A 16,742-nucleotide genomic window follows, 5' to 3' on the forward strand; every position below is an offset into this window, starting at 1 on the left:
ATAGTTCTAGGTTAGGGTTAATTAACTAAGATTTATCCTTAGTTACCTATTTTAGGAATTATAACTCTATTACTAACTTATTATATACCTTACTAATATAGCCCTAAATAAGTTTTAATAGTATTTTAATATACTATAACTATCTAAAGGTACTTACTAAGTTAAGAATAGAATACTACGATAATAAGGCTTAACCTACTACTATAGTCCTACTTCTACCCCCTCTACTCCTACCCCCTCTACTACTATCCTCTCTATTTAAATAATAAATATATTAGTAAAAGATATAAGTATAATACTATAAAAAGATACTATAATATATTATAATAAAGGTATAGTTCTTAAATACTTAGTTTTACTATATATAGCTATATATATTTAATAATAGATAGGTTAAAGCTAAAGCCCTAAACTTTAAGTAGTTCTAAATAATTATAGTAATATTAAGGAGAAGAGGAGTTTAGGGGGAAGAGGAGTTTTTAAACTATAGTTTATAGCTTATATCTAGGCTTATAACTATAGTACTTAAGAATAAAGAAATATTTAAGTAACTTAAATTTTCTTCTCTTAACTACTATACTTTAATATATCTAGTATATCTAGTAACTCTAGTAACTCTAGTATCTTTAATATAAAGGTTATTATATATAATATTATTTTAGCTTTAGCCTTTATAGACTTTTTTTTTATTATTATAGTATATTTAGAGACTTTTTTAAGATAAAGTATTAACTAAGTAACTATAGGCTTATATAAGCCTATATTTAGTACAGCTAGTATACACGTAGTGTATTATAAATGCTAGACACTAAAGATATATAATAGTATTATATATAGACTAGAGACTATAAGACGTAACCTTCTAACTTATATACTATCCTTTACTATTTCTACTTAGCTTTAGCCTTTATAGACTTTTTTTATTATTATAGTACATTTAGAGACTTTTTTTAAGATAAAGCGCTAACTAGGTAACTATAGGCTTATACTTATATTTAGTACTACTAGTATATACGTAGTATATTATAAACGCTAGATATAAAGATATATAATAGTATTATATATAGACTAGAGACTATAAGATATAACCTTCTAACTTATATACTATCCTCTACTATCCTTTACTATTTCTACCCTTTATAACCTTTGTAGCCGCCCTTTATAACTACTACTACTACTACTACCTCTACTACTACTACCTCTACCCCTTCCTAAGAATAACTACCTATAGCTACTACTACACTTTTAACTTTAACTAGAGGAATATTAATAGTAGTACTATCTATACTATATTCTTATATCCTTATAATATCTATTTAAATTCCCTCTCCTTAAGCCTAGGATATTAATCCTCTATTACCTATTTAATATTAACTACTTACCTATATAGCTAGGCCTAGGCTTCCTACCTAAAGCCCCCCTAGTTAAGGAGAAAGATATAGCTAAATATAAAGAGCTTATAGCTATAGCACCTATTAAGCTAAGCCTTATACCTAAGCTCCCTAACCTTTTACTATATTTATATCCTCCTCTTCTTAATAGTCTCTTCTATAATAATATTACTAATATAGGTATTAATCTAATCCCTCTTAGATACTCTACTATCCTAGAATATATAGTAGAACTTTAGTAATTACTTATTTAACTTATTATAGACCCCCTTAGGTAGCTCCTAAGTATATATAAGGCTAGTATATTATATACTTATAGATAGATTAATTAGTACTAGTCTAGTTAAGGTTTATAGGCTATAATAGAAGACCTCCTAAATAAAGATCTAGAGGAAATCTATAGTATTTATATATAATTTAATTATATAGGATTTAATTATATATAGTATTATTAGTAAGCTTATAAGTTAGTATTAGTATAAAGGTTAGAAGTAGCTAGGTTTATATATAACCCTTCTTAGTTATAGTAAATTTACTATATCCTCTCTCTTCTTTATAATATATTATAATTATATAACTAGCTAATCGCTAGTAATTCCTAATAAGCCCTCCTAAGGTTTAATAGGTATCTTTTTTTTTATTACCTTTAGTAAATTTATTTAACTTTTATTTTTATATATAGATATTAGAGCTTTACCTTTATAAAATACTAATTAATCTAGTATTTAAACTATATTATTACTTTATCTTTTTTTATTAACTTTTATAACTAATAAGTAGAGGGATAGCTGCTTTCTACTTTTTTAAAGTTTTATTTTAATAATACCCCCCTACTTATAGAAAATAAAAAAAATCTTACTATTTCTACCCTTCGTAGCTACCCCTACTACGTCCCTTCCTTATAATATCTATATTACTACTAACTATAACCTCCTTTAGCTATCCCTATGGTTATAGTTATAGCCTTATTTAAACGCTATCTATAATACTATTACTACTAGATAATTAACTTTAGCTAGAGGAATACTAGTAGTATAGTTATCTATACCTTATTTTACTTACCCTATACTATATATTTAAACTCCCTCTCTATAATACCTAGATCCCTCTTCTTAACTACCTTATTAATATCTAGGATTTATTAGTATAATTTTTTATTTTCTAAAAGTAGGGGGGTATTATTAAAATATAACTTTAAAAAAGTAAAAAGTAGCTATCCCTCTACTTATTAGTTATAAAAGTTAATAAAAAAGATAAAGTAATAATATAATTTAAACGCTAGACTAATTAGTATTTTATAGTAGTAAAGCTCTAACGTCTATATATAAAAACTAAAGTTAAAAAAATTTACTAAAGGTAACTAAAAAAGATACCTATTAGAAACCTTAGTAGAGGTCTAATAGGGATTACTAGTATTAGCTAGTAATATAATTATAATATATTTTAAAAAGAGGAGGATATAGTATCTTTACTATAATTAAGCTTACTTAGAATTTAATAAATTTCTATAAAAGCCTAGCTACTTCTAACTTTTATACTAAAACTAACTTTAAGTATCTTACTATAGATTATTAAATTATACTATATATAATTAAATTATACTATATATAAATACTATATATCCCTTAATGTAACTTATTATATCTATTTAGCTAGGCTAGTATACCCTCTCTAGTAAAGAGCCCCTTAACTTATTAAATATAAATAATATAAACCTTATATATACTTAAGAACTAAATTTAAGAGTTAATAAAGAGCTAAAGGAGTAAATACCTCTTATACTTTAAATCCTTAGTAATAGTAAATCTCTTAGCTAGTACCTTATTAAGAGGTTTAAGGTTAGTAATATTATTATAAAAGTAACTTATAAGTAGACTAGAATATAGTATCTAAAGAGGGTTATAAAGTATAAGGAGATTATCTATACTAATACCTACTACTTTATTAATCTCTTTATATTTAGCTACCTTACCTACCTAACCTTTAGTAAGTAGAGTAAAGAGACTAAGAGATAGCTATACTACTAAGCTATTAATATTAAAAGAGCGCTTAAAGACTAGTATCTTAGGCTTAAGGAGAAGGAGTTTAAAGAGATACTATAAGGATAAGAGAATAAGGTATAGATACTATTAATATTAATATTCCTCTAACTAAAGCTGATTATTAGATAGTAGTAGCTATACTATAGGTAGCTAGTTAGTTATTCTTAAGAAAAGGTAGTAGTAGTAGTAAAGGTAGTAGTAATTATAAAAGGTAGTTATAAAGGTTATAAAGGGTAGAAATAGTAAAGGATAGTAGAGGATAGTAAAGGATAGTAGAGGATAGTAGAGGATAATATATATATTAGAAAGTTATATCTTATAGTCTTTAGTCTACGTATAACTTATTACTATTATATATCTTTAGTATTTAGCGTTTATAATATACTATATATATACTAGCTATACTAAATATAAGTATAAGCCTATAGTTACTTAGTTAGTACTTTATCTTAAAAAAGTCTCTAAACGTACTATAATAATAAAAAAAAGGTCTATAAAGGCTAAAGCTGAAGGATTTAAGTATATAATAGTAATAAGTATAGTATAATAGCTTTAATAGCTATAGTAGCTATAGTAGCTATAGTAGTAATATATAAGGGTACTACTACTAATATCTAGGCTTTATAGCTACTTAAAGAGAATTATAATTTTAATTATAACTTTAACTATTACTATAATTACTATAATTTCTATAATTACTATAATATAATAGAGCTTAATCTCTAGGTAGTATTAGTAGTAATTGTAATAGTAGGGACGTTAAGGTAGTGTAGCTAGGCCTAATATAGGGGATAGATTTAGCTTTAGCCTTTATAGACTTTTTTTATTATTATAGTATGTTTAGAGACTTTTTTTAAGATAAAGTGTTAACTAGGTAACTATAGGCTTATATAAGCCTATATTTAGTACTACTAGTACGTATATAGTATATTATAAACGCTAGACACTAAAGATATATAATAATATTATACACTTACTAGAGATAAGACGTAACCTTCTAACTTATATACTATCCTTTACTATTTCTACCCTCTATAGCTACTCCTACTCCTACTCCTACCCTTACTATATCCCTTCCTTATAATACTTATATTACTACTAACTATAACCTATAAGTTAAATAACTATATAGCTAGTATACTAAGCGTAGTTAATAGATATTAGAGCTTTTTACTATCCCTATAGTTATAGTTATAGCCTTATTTAAATACTATCTATAATACTATTACTACTAGATAATTAACTTTAGCTAAAGGAATACTAGTAGTATAGTTATCTATACCTTATTTTACTTACCCTATAGTATACGTTTAAACTCCCTCTCTATAATACCTAGATCCCTCTTCTTAACTACCTTATTAATATCTATAATTTATTAATATAGCTACTCTTTAGTCTCCTTACTAACCCCTAAGGCTATTATAGCTAAGTAGCTATACCTAATAAGCTTAATAAGGTAACGTATATTAGTATATATAATAAATATTAACTTAAACCCCTTCCTCCTTAGGATTATTATTATAGTCTCTTCTACCTTCTCCTCTATTATAATATAGCTAACCCTAGTCTCTCTTATAAGGTCCTTATTAGGTTTAGTATAGTAAAAGTACTAAAGGACCTTAGGTTTATACTCCTCTAACTCTTAGAAGACTTTTAGGGGTAGCTTACTAATATATATAATACTTAGATCTTTTATATTATTAAATAGTATAAGTAGGACCTCCCTTACTAAGGTATAATTATTCTTATAGTATAATATATTAAGGATTACTATAGTATTTATATATAAGGCAGTTATATATAGTATAAAATAATTATATATAGTATTAAAGCTTATAAGTTAGTATTAGTATAAAGGTTAGAAGTAGCTAGGTTTTTATATAACCTCCTCTTAGTTATAGTAAATATACTATATCCTCTCTCCCCTTCGCAACACATTATAATTACATCGCCAGCTAATAGCTAGCGATCCCTATTATACCCTCCTAAGGTTTAATAGGTGTCTTTTTTTAGTTACTTTTAGTAAAAATATTTTAACTTTAGTTTTTACGTATAGATGTTAGAGCTTTACTACTATAAAACGCTAATTAGTCCTATATTTAAACTACGTTATTACTTTATCTTTTTTATTAACTTTTGCGACTAATAAGTAGAGGGATAGCTACTTTTTATTTTTTTAAAGTTATATTTTAATGATACCCCTACACTTACAGAAAACAAGAAATTATAAGGGATAGATAAAGAGGTATTTTAAGTAAAAAGAGACTTCTAAATATACTAAGATAGTTTAGGCTTAGTTTTAAAATTTCTTAATAATATAATATAAGATAATACTATAAGCCTTATCCCTAAGGCCTAAGGGGGTACTTAATTAAGTATATCTTCTTAGTACTTCCTTACCTATCTAACTAAGCTAATAACTATACTAGTAAGTAGCTATTAGTAATCCCTATTAGATCTCTACTAAGGTTTAATAGGTGTCTTTTTTAGTTACTTTTAGTAAATTTTTTTTAACTTTAGTTTTTAAATATAGACGTTAGAGCTTTACTACTATAAAACGCTAATTAGTTTAGCGTTTAAATCGCGTTATTACTTTATCTTTTTTTTATTAACTTTTATAACTAACAAGTAGAGGGATAGCTACTTTTTACTTTTTTAAAGTTTTATTTTAATAATACCCCCCTACTTATAGAAAATAAAAAAAATTATAGGTAGCTATTAAGAGTAGCTTAGAAGTAATTAATAACTAAATTATATAGTATATACTACTTCTCCTATAGGGTACTAGCTAAGGTATTAGGCTTAGTATTAGGCTTAGTATTAGGCTTAGTATTAGGCTTAGTATTAGGCCTTACTATAAAGTAGTTCTTTTTTATATTTAGCTAATAAGTTTATATATTAAGCCTAAAGGAGTCTATATATTTAGTAGTACCTTAGTCCTTTACTCTATTACTAGGTTATTTACTAATCTTATCTTTATTTACTAATTCCTTTACTAAGCTTAGTCTCCTATTTACTAGTTTATTAAAAGAGGATTTATTTAGGGGTTATATAAGCTTTAAATTAAGGTTTTTTTCTTTAACTCTAAGATTAAGATTAGTATATAAGTTTTTTTCCTTATATTTATATTCTTCTTAGTAAGCCTAGTAGATAGCTATATAAGAGTTAAATACCTATCTATATAGGATCTAGATATCTTAGATATATTAAAATAAATAATATAATATTAACTTTACTTAAGTAAACTCTTCTAGCTCTATAATAGTACTATACTATAGTATATAGTTTAGTATATAAGGCTTAGCTCTTAGTTAGCGCTTATAATCTTTACTAATATATATAAAGTATAGTAAGAAATCTAAATAATATATATCTTTTATATAGCTTAGCTAACCTTTATACTTTATATAATAGTTAGTATATTCTCTAAGTTTAGGTCTAGATTCTTTATATTACTCTTATAGATAGTATATAAAGTTAACTAAGTATCTTCTAAGTAGTAGTTAATATTAATAATAGTATAAGAGTAATATACTAATAGTAAACTAAATAGTATATATATAACCTCCTAAGTACTATAATCTTACTTACTAAATAACCTATTTATAATATATAATATAAAGGAAAGTAAAGAATAATTTAGTTTAATATAAAGTAAGACTTAGAGAGTAATATTTTTAAAGGATTAAGACTAGACTTTACCTTTTATAGTATAAATACCTATATACTATATAACCTTAGCTATACTTATATAAACTTAGATATTAGTATTAGCTTACTAAGCTAATAGTAATAGTTATATATAAGTATTAAGGTAAGGATAATTATATATAGTATAGAAGTATAATTTTTTATTTTCTATAAGTAGGGGGGTATTATTAAAATAAAACTTTAAAAAAGTAGAAAGCAGCTATCCCTCTACTTATTAGTTATAAAAGTTAATAAAAAAAGATAAAGTAATAACACGATTTAAACGCTAGACTAATTAGTGTTTTAGGGTAGTAAAGCTCTAACATCTATACGTAAAAACTAAAGTTAAAAAAATTTACTAAAGGTAACTAAAAAGATACTTATTAAACCTTAGTAGGCCTAATAGGGATTACTAGTATTAGCTAGTAATATAATTATAATATATTATAAAAGGAAGAAGATATAATATCTTTACTATAATTAAGCTTACCTAGAATTTTATACGTTTCTATTAAAGCCTAGCTACTTCTAACCTTTATACTAATACTAACTTTAAGTATCTTACTATATATAATTAAATTATACTATATATAATTAAATTATACTATATATAAATATATATATTTCCTCTTTATCCTTATCTAGGAGGTCTTCTAGCCTAGCCTAAAAACCTTAGCTAGATAGGTACTAATTAATATATTCATAAGTACGCTATATACCTACCCTATATACACTAGGGAGCTACCTAGAGTAGTCCTTAATAAGTTAGATAAATAATTACCTAAGTTCTACTACCTCCTATAGACTAAGATAGTAGATAATATTAATATTATTAATGCCTCTAATATTAGTAATATTAAAGTAGAGGAGATAGTAAAGAAGAGTAGAATATAGATACTAAAGGACGTAGAGGAGGTTATCTATAAGGCCTAGATTAATAATACTAGTAGTAGTAAAGTCCTTATAGTTAGCTATCTTACTATCCTAGTATTAGGAAAGGGATTAAGCTAGGAGACTAAGACTTAGCTATAATAGTAAATAGGTAATATTAGGAGGGTAATTAATAATTAATATCCTAGGCTTAAGGAGAGGGAATTTAAATAGATACTATAGGGATAAGAGAATAAGGCGTAGATAGTACTAGTACTAATATTCCTCTAACTAAAGCTAATTATTAGATAGTAGTAGCTATACTATAGGTAGCTAGTTAGTTATTCTTAAGAAGGGGTAGTAGAGGTAGTAGTAGTAGAGGTAGTAGTAGTAGAGGTAGTAGTAGTTATAAAGGGCGGCTGCGAAGGTTATAAAGGGCGGAAATAGTAGAGGATAGTAGAGAATAGCGTATATATTAGAAGGTTACGTCTTATAGTCTCTAGTTTATGTATAATACTATTATATATCTTTAGTGTCTAGCGTTTATAATATACTACGTACGTACTAGTAGTACTAAATATAAGCTTATATAAGCCTATAGTTACCTAGTTAGCGCTTTATCTTAAAAAAAGTCTCTAAATGTACTATAATAATAAAAAAAGTCTATAAAGGCTAAAGCTAATAGTATAGAAGTATAAAAATAATTTAGTTAGTAGTTATTTAAAGGTAAGCTCTAAGTAGATAAACTAAGGTATATTAAAGTAGTAAACCTTTATACTAGTAGTTTTATCTTTATAGAGATAGTATACTAGTGTATAGAGTAAGTAAGAAAGCTTTCCTATAAGTACTCCCTCTACTCTATATTAAGGGGGTAGTAAAAAAAATAATTATTAATTATCTATTAGCTATCTATCTAATATTAAACCTTTATAGAACCTTTTATAAGTTTTTCTTTTAATAGTATAGAATACACTTACTACTCTTCTTATAATAATTAATTAACTTCTATTTACTACTTAATTATAAGCGTCTTACTAGCTACGTAGAGGATAAAACTTTAATACTAAGATATTACTATCTTTATATACTCTAATACCTATATAAATAGTAAAGCCTATAGGGATACTATTTAACTTAGTAAAGAAGTAATTCTAATATATAGCTAATACTACTAGTTATCCTATAAGGGGGTAGCTAAGACCCTATTATAATTAGATTCTCTAGAAGAGACTATTAGAAGCTACGTTATACTATACTATTAAGTAACTCCTTAGACTAATATTACTTACTCTCTAAATTAGTACTATACCTAGGAATAGAATTACCTATACTAATACTATAGATAGAAAATACTAATTTAATAGACTAGATAGTAACCCCTCTTAAAAATAATATTAGATAGAAAATACTAATCTAATAGACCTAAAGGGTAATACTACTAGTATATATAGATAAGCTAGAGAAGTAATTAAAGGAGATAGTTAGTAGTTACTATAAGAGGCGTATACTAGATATACTACTTAAATTATTAAAGTAAACGTCTATCTTTTAAATATATTAATTATTTAGTTATATTAATTTAACTTAGTTTAAGAAGAACTAATCTATAAGTTCTTTTATATTATATAATATAAAGAAGAACTTAGCTTTAGCCTTTATAGACTTTTTTTATTAATATAGTATATTTAAAGGCTTTTTTTAAGATAAAGCGCGAACTAAGTAACTATAGGCTTATACCTATATTTAGTACTACTAGTACGTATATAGTATATAATAAATAATAGATACTAAAGATATATAATAGTAGTAGTAGTTATACGCCTACTAGAGATAAGATATAACCTTCTAATATATATACTATCCTCTACTATCCTCTACTATTTCTACCCTTTATAACTACTACCGCCTCTACTACTACTACTACCCCTTCTTAAGAATAACTAACTAGCTACCTATAGTTTAGCTACTACTATCTAATAATTAGCTTTAGTTAAAGGAATATTAGTACTAGCGCTATCTACGCCTTATTCTTATATCTCTATAATATTTATTTAAATTCCCTCTCTTTAAGCCTAAGATATTAATCCTCTATTATTTATTTAATATTTACTACTTACTTATATCACTAAGCCTAGGTTTCTTACCTAAAGCCCCCTTAGTAGAAGAGAAAGATATAGCTAAATATAAAGAGTTTATAGCTATAGCGCCTATTAAGCTAAGCCTTATACTTAACCTCCCTAACCTTCTTCTACTATATCTATATCTTCCTCTCCTTAATAGTCTCTTCTATAATAATATTACTAATATAGGTGTTAATCTAATCCCTCTTAGATACTCTACTATCCTAGAATATATAGTAGAACTTTAGTAATTACTTATCTAACTTATTATAAACTACCTTAGGCGGCTCTTAGGTATATATAGGGCTAGTATATTATATACTTATAGATAGATTAATTAGTACTAGTCTAGTTAGGGTTTTTAGGCTATAATAGAAAACCTTTAAAAAGATAATATAGAGGAAATATATTATATATATAGGTTTATATATATAGGTTTATATATAGTGTAAGTCTTAAAGGAAGTCTTAAAGGAAGTCTTAAAGCTTATAAGTTAGTATTAGTATAAAGGTTAGAAGTAGCTAGGCTTTATAGAAATATATAAAATTCTAAGTAAGCTTAATTATAGTAAAGATACTAGTAGTATCCTCCCCTCCCTCCCTTTATAATATATTATAATTATATTACTAGCTAATACTAGTAATCCCTATTATACCCTCCTAAAGTTTAATAGGTATCTTTTTTTAGTTACCTTTAGTAAATTCTTTTTAACTTTAGTTTTTATATAGAGATATTAGAGCTTTACTACTATAAAACGCTAATTAGTCCAGCGTTTAAATCGCGTTATTACTTTATCTTTTTTATTAACTTCTGTAACTAATAAATAAAGAGATAGCTACTTTTTAATTTTTTTAAAGTTTTATTTTAATAATACCCCCCTACTTATAGAAAATAAAAAATTAAAAATTAAAGAAGAACTAAAAGGCTATTTAGTACTAAGGTAGCTTAGAACTAGAATTACTCTCTTTATTAATATCTAAGAACCCTTTAGAAGCTACTCTAGAAGCTTTATTAATAATAACTAGTCCTAGTAAAGATATTATATCTACTCTAAGTAACTTAGTTTTATCTAAAGCTAGACCTAGGTATACTAGTTTAGTTTTTATAGAAAAGGACGTTACTAAGTTCCTTAAAGACTTTAACTAATAAGCTAATAATAGAAATACCCTTAATAATATAAGGGTTTCTATACTTTTAGACTACCTATTTAATATAAATCAAACTATCTCTTATATATTAAAATAGCTACCTAGTTACTCTTCGAAAAACTAGTTATAGCTCTAAATAAGTATAAAGGAGTAGTAGTAGGATAAAGATACTATAGTAATAATAAGTAAGTAATCTTATTTATAAATATACTTATACTTCTACCTCTAGGATTAGCTAGGCCTAGTAGAGTACTATACTTACTTTTCCTTAGTAGTAGATACCTATATTAATAATAGATAGCTACTAGAGGTAGAAGTTAGTATTCTTTTCTTTAAAAGATTACCTTAATTAGATAAAGAAGTAATTATATACTATATAACTAACGCTCTAATAGGCGATAACTAGTCTACGTATAATAAAAATTAGATATATATATTCTTAAAATCCTACTATAAGAAGATTAATAGTCTTAATAAGATATATTATTAAAAAAGAGGTAATATTAATATAGAAATAAGAGGTATTATACTCTTTAATAAGAAAGTAACCTTTACCTTAGAAAGTGTAAGGGAAGCCATATCTAAAGTAAAGAAGGTAGTAGCTATTCCTTCTACCCTAAATAATATAAATAAGGAGGTAGAGGATTTAATTAAGTCTCTAGGAGATATAAAGATTAAACTAGCTATAGTAGATATACTAATAGCCTATCTAGATACGTCTAGGTTACTAAAGAAGCTAAGTAATTACGTATACTTTATTACTAAAGCTATAATAGCTAGACTTCTAAATAAAAGGAATAATAGTACCTTTATTACTATAGTACCTAGAAATATAGCTCTAAACTAAGATATAGCTAACTATAGTAGTAGAGAATATTATAATATATTTAATATATATAATAAGATAGGATATTAGGTTAAGAACTATAACTTATATAATTACTTAAAGAAGATAGGGTAGTGTTACACGGGGTTAGGCTATACTTCTCTAGGCTCGGTCCGTACTAAGGCGAGGTAGACTAAAGCGGTAGTCCGTGAGGTATCGTATGGAATGATCAGGTGGAAAAGAGTTATCGTTGTAACTAAAGGATAAACAATACCAATTCTATAAACGATAGAATAACTAGTTGACAATCTGTGTAAGAGATGAACTATTTGAGTTAACCACAACGAGTGTAATAATGAGATCCAACACATTCTTATACCCATTGCCATAGGTCCTGTCCTCCTTACCCTCCCTTCCAAGAGGGAGGCCTAGGAGGGCCGTGACCTCCCAATCCTCACTGGCCTCCCAGAGGCCAGGTCTTGGCGGGATGCCATTCCTTTCACGTGATCTGGGCCCCGCCCTAGATCCACTTTCGTCCATCGTGTCCGCCCGATGGTCTTCCTTCATACGACCTGCATGAAAGGGAAGCAATTCCTTGTTACCTTGTAACATTACCCCCCCTCTTAGGCGTATCGTCTCGATACCCTGGATTATCGTTTTCCCGCGCCTAGTCCGGCGGCGGTGGTGGAGGTATAGCTACTCCGGTGGTGTCGTATCCTCTCTTTCCTCTTTTCCTCACTTTCCCTGACCATGCCCAAGGTTCAGACTTCTCGACGCGTCCGTACCCAGAACTCGACTCAACAGCGCCAGGCTCGTGCTGACCGTATCCGCCAACAAGGGAACGAGATGACCTTTCGTTGCAAGCGGTGTGAGGAGAAGAATCTTCGTTGTTTCGTGGACACTGCCTCTGGGCAGTGTGCGGGCTGTATTTCGGTGAAAGCTGAGTGTAGCTTATTTGTGACTGAGGAAGAGTGGGAGAAGGTTGAGGCTGAAAAGCGCGAGAAGCGCTTGGCGCTTCTTCGAGCTGAGGCCGAGGTCGCTCAACTTCGGCTGGAAGTGGCAGAGACTGAGGCGCGAGAGCGAGCATTCGCTGATCGAGATCACGCCATTTTGAGTCTTCAGGATCGCGCGAAAGAGCAAGCCGAGGGGAACTCTGCCCCTGGTACGGACTTTCAACCAACTGAACCATCGCTACCCGGACTGTCGACTGACTTGGGCTGGTTGCAGGATGACGCTTCTTTCGATCCTTTTTCTGAATTCTTTTCTTCCCTTGAGGACCCGGTCCTCCCTTCTCTGGGTGTTTCCGATGGTACTCACGTACCTGTGACTTGCAGTTCGTCAAATTTTCTTTTGGTTCCCAAGTGTTCTGGCTCTCTGGCCATCCTAGCCACTTGACCAAGTATTTCCACTGACGACCGATTTTCCGCAGGTCCCTGATTTCTTCGACCTCGTACTCATCGTCTTCGAGCTCTATGTCGGTAGCTAGCTCGGCATCTGGAGGTGCTCTTTCCAGGAGTTTCTTGTGAAAGACAGGGTGGATGCGCATGCCTGGTGGGAGTTGGAGTTTGTAGTTTACGTTACCCATTTCCTCTAGAACCTCGAATGGTCCTATTCGGAGGTTGTCCAGTTTCTTGCTTGGTCGCTTAGTTTTCAAGTTCTGACGTGACAGGAAAACTTTGTCCCCCTTCTTAAAGGTTGGTCCCTCAATCCTTTGCTTATTAGCCGCCTTGGCTGTCGTGAGGTTCCTATGAGCTATGTTCTTGCTCAATTCTTCGTGCAGTCCTCGCATCAAGCGGGCTTTGTCGTCTGCACCTACTGCGATACTCTCTATATCTTTTGGATCTCGATGAGCAACCGGCTCATATCCGTAATTCGCGTAGTGTGGTGAGTACTTAGTCGTCGCAGACCTAGTACTATTGTAGGCCAATTGTGCTGTCGGCAAGAGTTCAACCCAATTGTCTTGCAGCTTGTTGGCGTACATCCTCAGATACTGTTCCAGTGTCTGGTTCGTTCGTTCCGTCTGGCCATCTGTTTCGGGGTGGAAGCTAGTCGATAGTTTCTTCTTCACACCCAGCTTTGCCAGGAATGTGTTCCAATACTTGGAAGTGAACAGTTTATCACGATCGGTGATGAATTCTTCAGGTATCCCATGTTCTGACATAAGTGCCTTGCTGACCTCATACGCGCATTCTTCTGCCGTAATGGTTTCTTCCGTGGGCACAAACTTTGCTCCTTTCGTGTGACGACACACGATGACTAGGACTGTGTCGCATAATCTTCCGGATCCTGGTTCTAACGACTTCGGGAGCTTCACTATGAAGTCCATTGTTACGCTGCTCCATGGTCTCGTTGGTGGCGGTAAGGGTTGTAACAGGCCATAGGGCTTATGTCTCTTGGGTTTGTTCTGATGACAAGCCAAACAGTTGCCTAGGACGTCCTGCACCTTCGCTCGCAAGCGTGGTATCGCAAACACCTTTGATAGTCGCCTGACCATTTCTTCTAGCGATGCATGTCCATACTCTGGGGACTCATGCAGTTCCTTGATGAGACTCGATCTCATGTGTGGGGGTACATATGTTCGATCGCTTCGAATCATATCTCGGTACTCTCGCTCGTCTTGTAACAGTTCGTCGGAGCCGTTCTCGTCAGGCTCGAACTGCCAGCTGGCCGCTCTCTGCTGCCACTGCTGCTGAAGTGTTTCTACCCGCTCGGCCACCTTAGCTATCTTAGCTAGTTCCGGCTGGTTGTAACGTAGTGTGCCATCAGGCATCTTCTTGAACATGGCGTCATGTGGTTCCTTATGATTTTCCTCGCGTAAGTCGGATCTCCTGCTTAAAGCATCCGCAGCTCCGTTGAGCGTTCCAGCGCGGTGAGTTATCTTGAAGTCGAACTGAGCTAGCATCTCAGCCCATCGGACTTGTCGTCGGTTGAGTTTCTTCGTTGTCATGAAACCTGCCAAGTTCTGGTGATCGGTAAAAACCTCGATCTGGTGTGGTAGTCCTAGCAAATAGACTTCCCACTGTTCAAAGGCATCGACTACTCCTAGTAGCTCCTTATCGTGAACGTCGTAGTTTAGTTCTGCTCCAGAGAACTTTCTTGAGTGGTAGAACACTGGTCTCCACTTTTTGTCTGGGCACTGCTGCGACAATACAGCTCCGAGTGCATAATCTGACGCGTCGGTCTCGACTCGCGTCTCTCGCTTTGGGTCGTACATCTCTAGTACTGGTGCCTCGAGGAATATCTGCTTGATTCGATCAAAAGCCTCCTGATGTTCCTCGTTCCATTTGAAACCAACTTCCTTCTTCGTGATCTCGGAGAGAGGTGTTGTGATCTTTGAGTAATCCTTGATGAACTTCCGGTAGTAGTTGGCAAATCCTAGGAAGGATTGCACGTCCTTGACTGTTTTGGGCGTTGGCCATTCCTGTACAGCCGCTGTCTTCTTTGGGTTCATCTTCACCCCCTCTGTGGATATTATGAAGCCTAGGTATTCCGTTTCCTTCGTGTGAAATTCGCACTTCCCCGGCTGCAGGTACAGCTTGTATTCCTTAAGCTTCCTGAGCACTTTCTTGACATGTTCCACATGTTCTTCTAGCGTCCCGCTAGAGTATACCAGCACATCGTCGATGTACGCTGTGACGAAGATTCCAAGGTACTCGTGAAGAGCGTTGTTGATGACTGACTGAAACGTTGCCGGGGCATTCGTTAACCCAAAAGGCATTACTGTGTACTCGAACAGTCCATATTTCGTTTTGAACGCTGTCATCCATTCGTGTCCTTCCTTGATCCTGATTCGGTGAAATCCTTCCCGAACGTCGAACTTCGTAAACCACTTGGCTCCCTGGAGTCGATCCATGAGCTCGGTTATTAGTGGTAAGGGATATCGGTTCTTCCGAGTAACGCTGTTCAACCTTCGGAAGTCGACACATAGTCGCCACTTCCCGTTAGGCTTCTTTACGAACAAGATGGGTGAGGCCATTGGGCCTGATCCCGGTCGGATAAATCCCTTCTTCAGATTCTTCTGGATGTACTCCCTTAGCTCAGCATCGTGCTCGGGCGATATGGGATACATAGGTCCTGGGCTTAACTTTGCCCCTTCATCTAGGATGATCTCGTGATCCCAATCCTGATGGTCTGCCAAGTCCGTGGCTTCGTTTTCCTCGAAGAGTTCTCTAAACTCGTCGGTCTGATACTCTCTTGGTATCTCTAGTGGTAAGGGTCCTTCCTTCGTGGTCGCGACTCGTCTTATCCATATGACTCCTACTCTTTGAGGGTCCTTCTCATAGATTCTCATGATCTTATGAGGCGAGATCTTGCCGAACCTCCCGTCCTGGGTTGAGCTCTGGTCCTTCGGGCTCACTCTTTGGCGTACTCTAGCAACCTTGTGCACAGGTTCTCTTCTGAGTATCGTCTTCATTCGCCAGTCGATGGCGGGGTTATGGGCATCTAGCCAGTCATAACCAATCAACATGTCTAGTCCTCCTAGTTCCATTATGTCGATATTCATTTGGCACTCTATGCCAGCTATCCGTAGCTTTGTTGATTCGGTTTCCATCCGTATCATGCCGTTTCCATATTCCATGGGTTTCTCGTCGGCTAACAGTACCGATACTGGGTTCTTCTTAACCCGGTAGGGTAGTTCGTGTTTCTCCACCACT

This window comes from Alternaria dauci, chromosome 2 (assembly GCF_042100115.1).
Source record: "Alternaria dauci strain A2016 chromosome 2, whole genome shotgun sequence".
NCBI lineage: Eukaryota > Fungi > Ascomycota > Dothideomycetes > Pleosporales > Pleosporaceae > Alternaria > Alternaria dauci.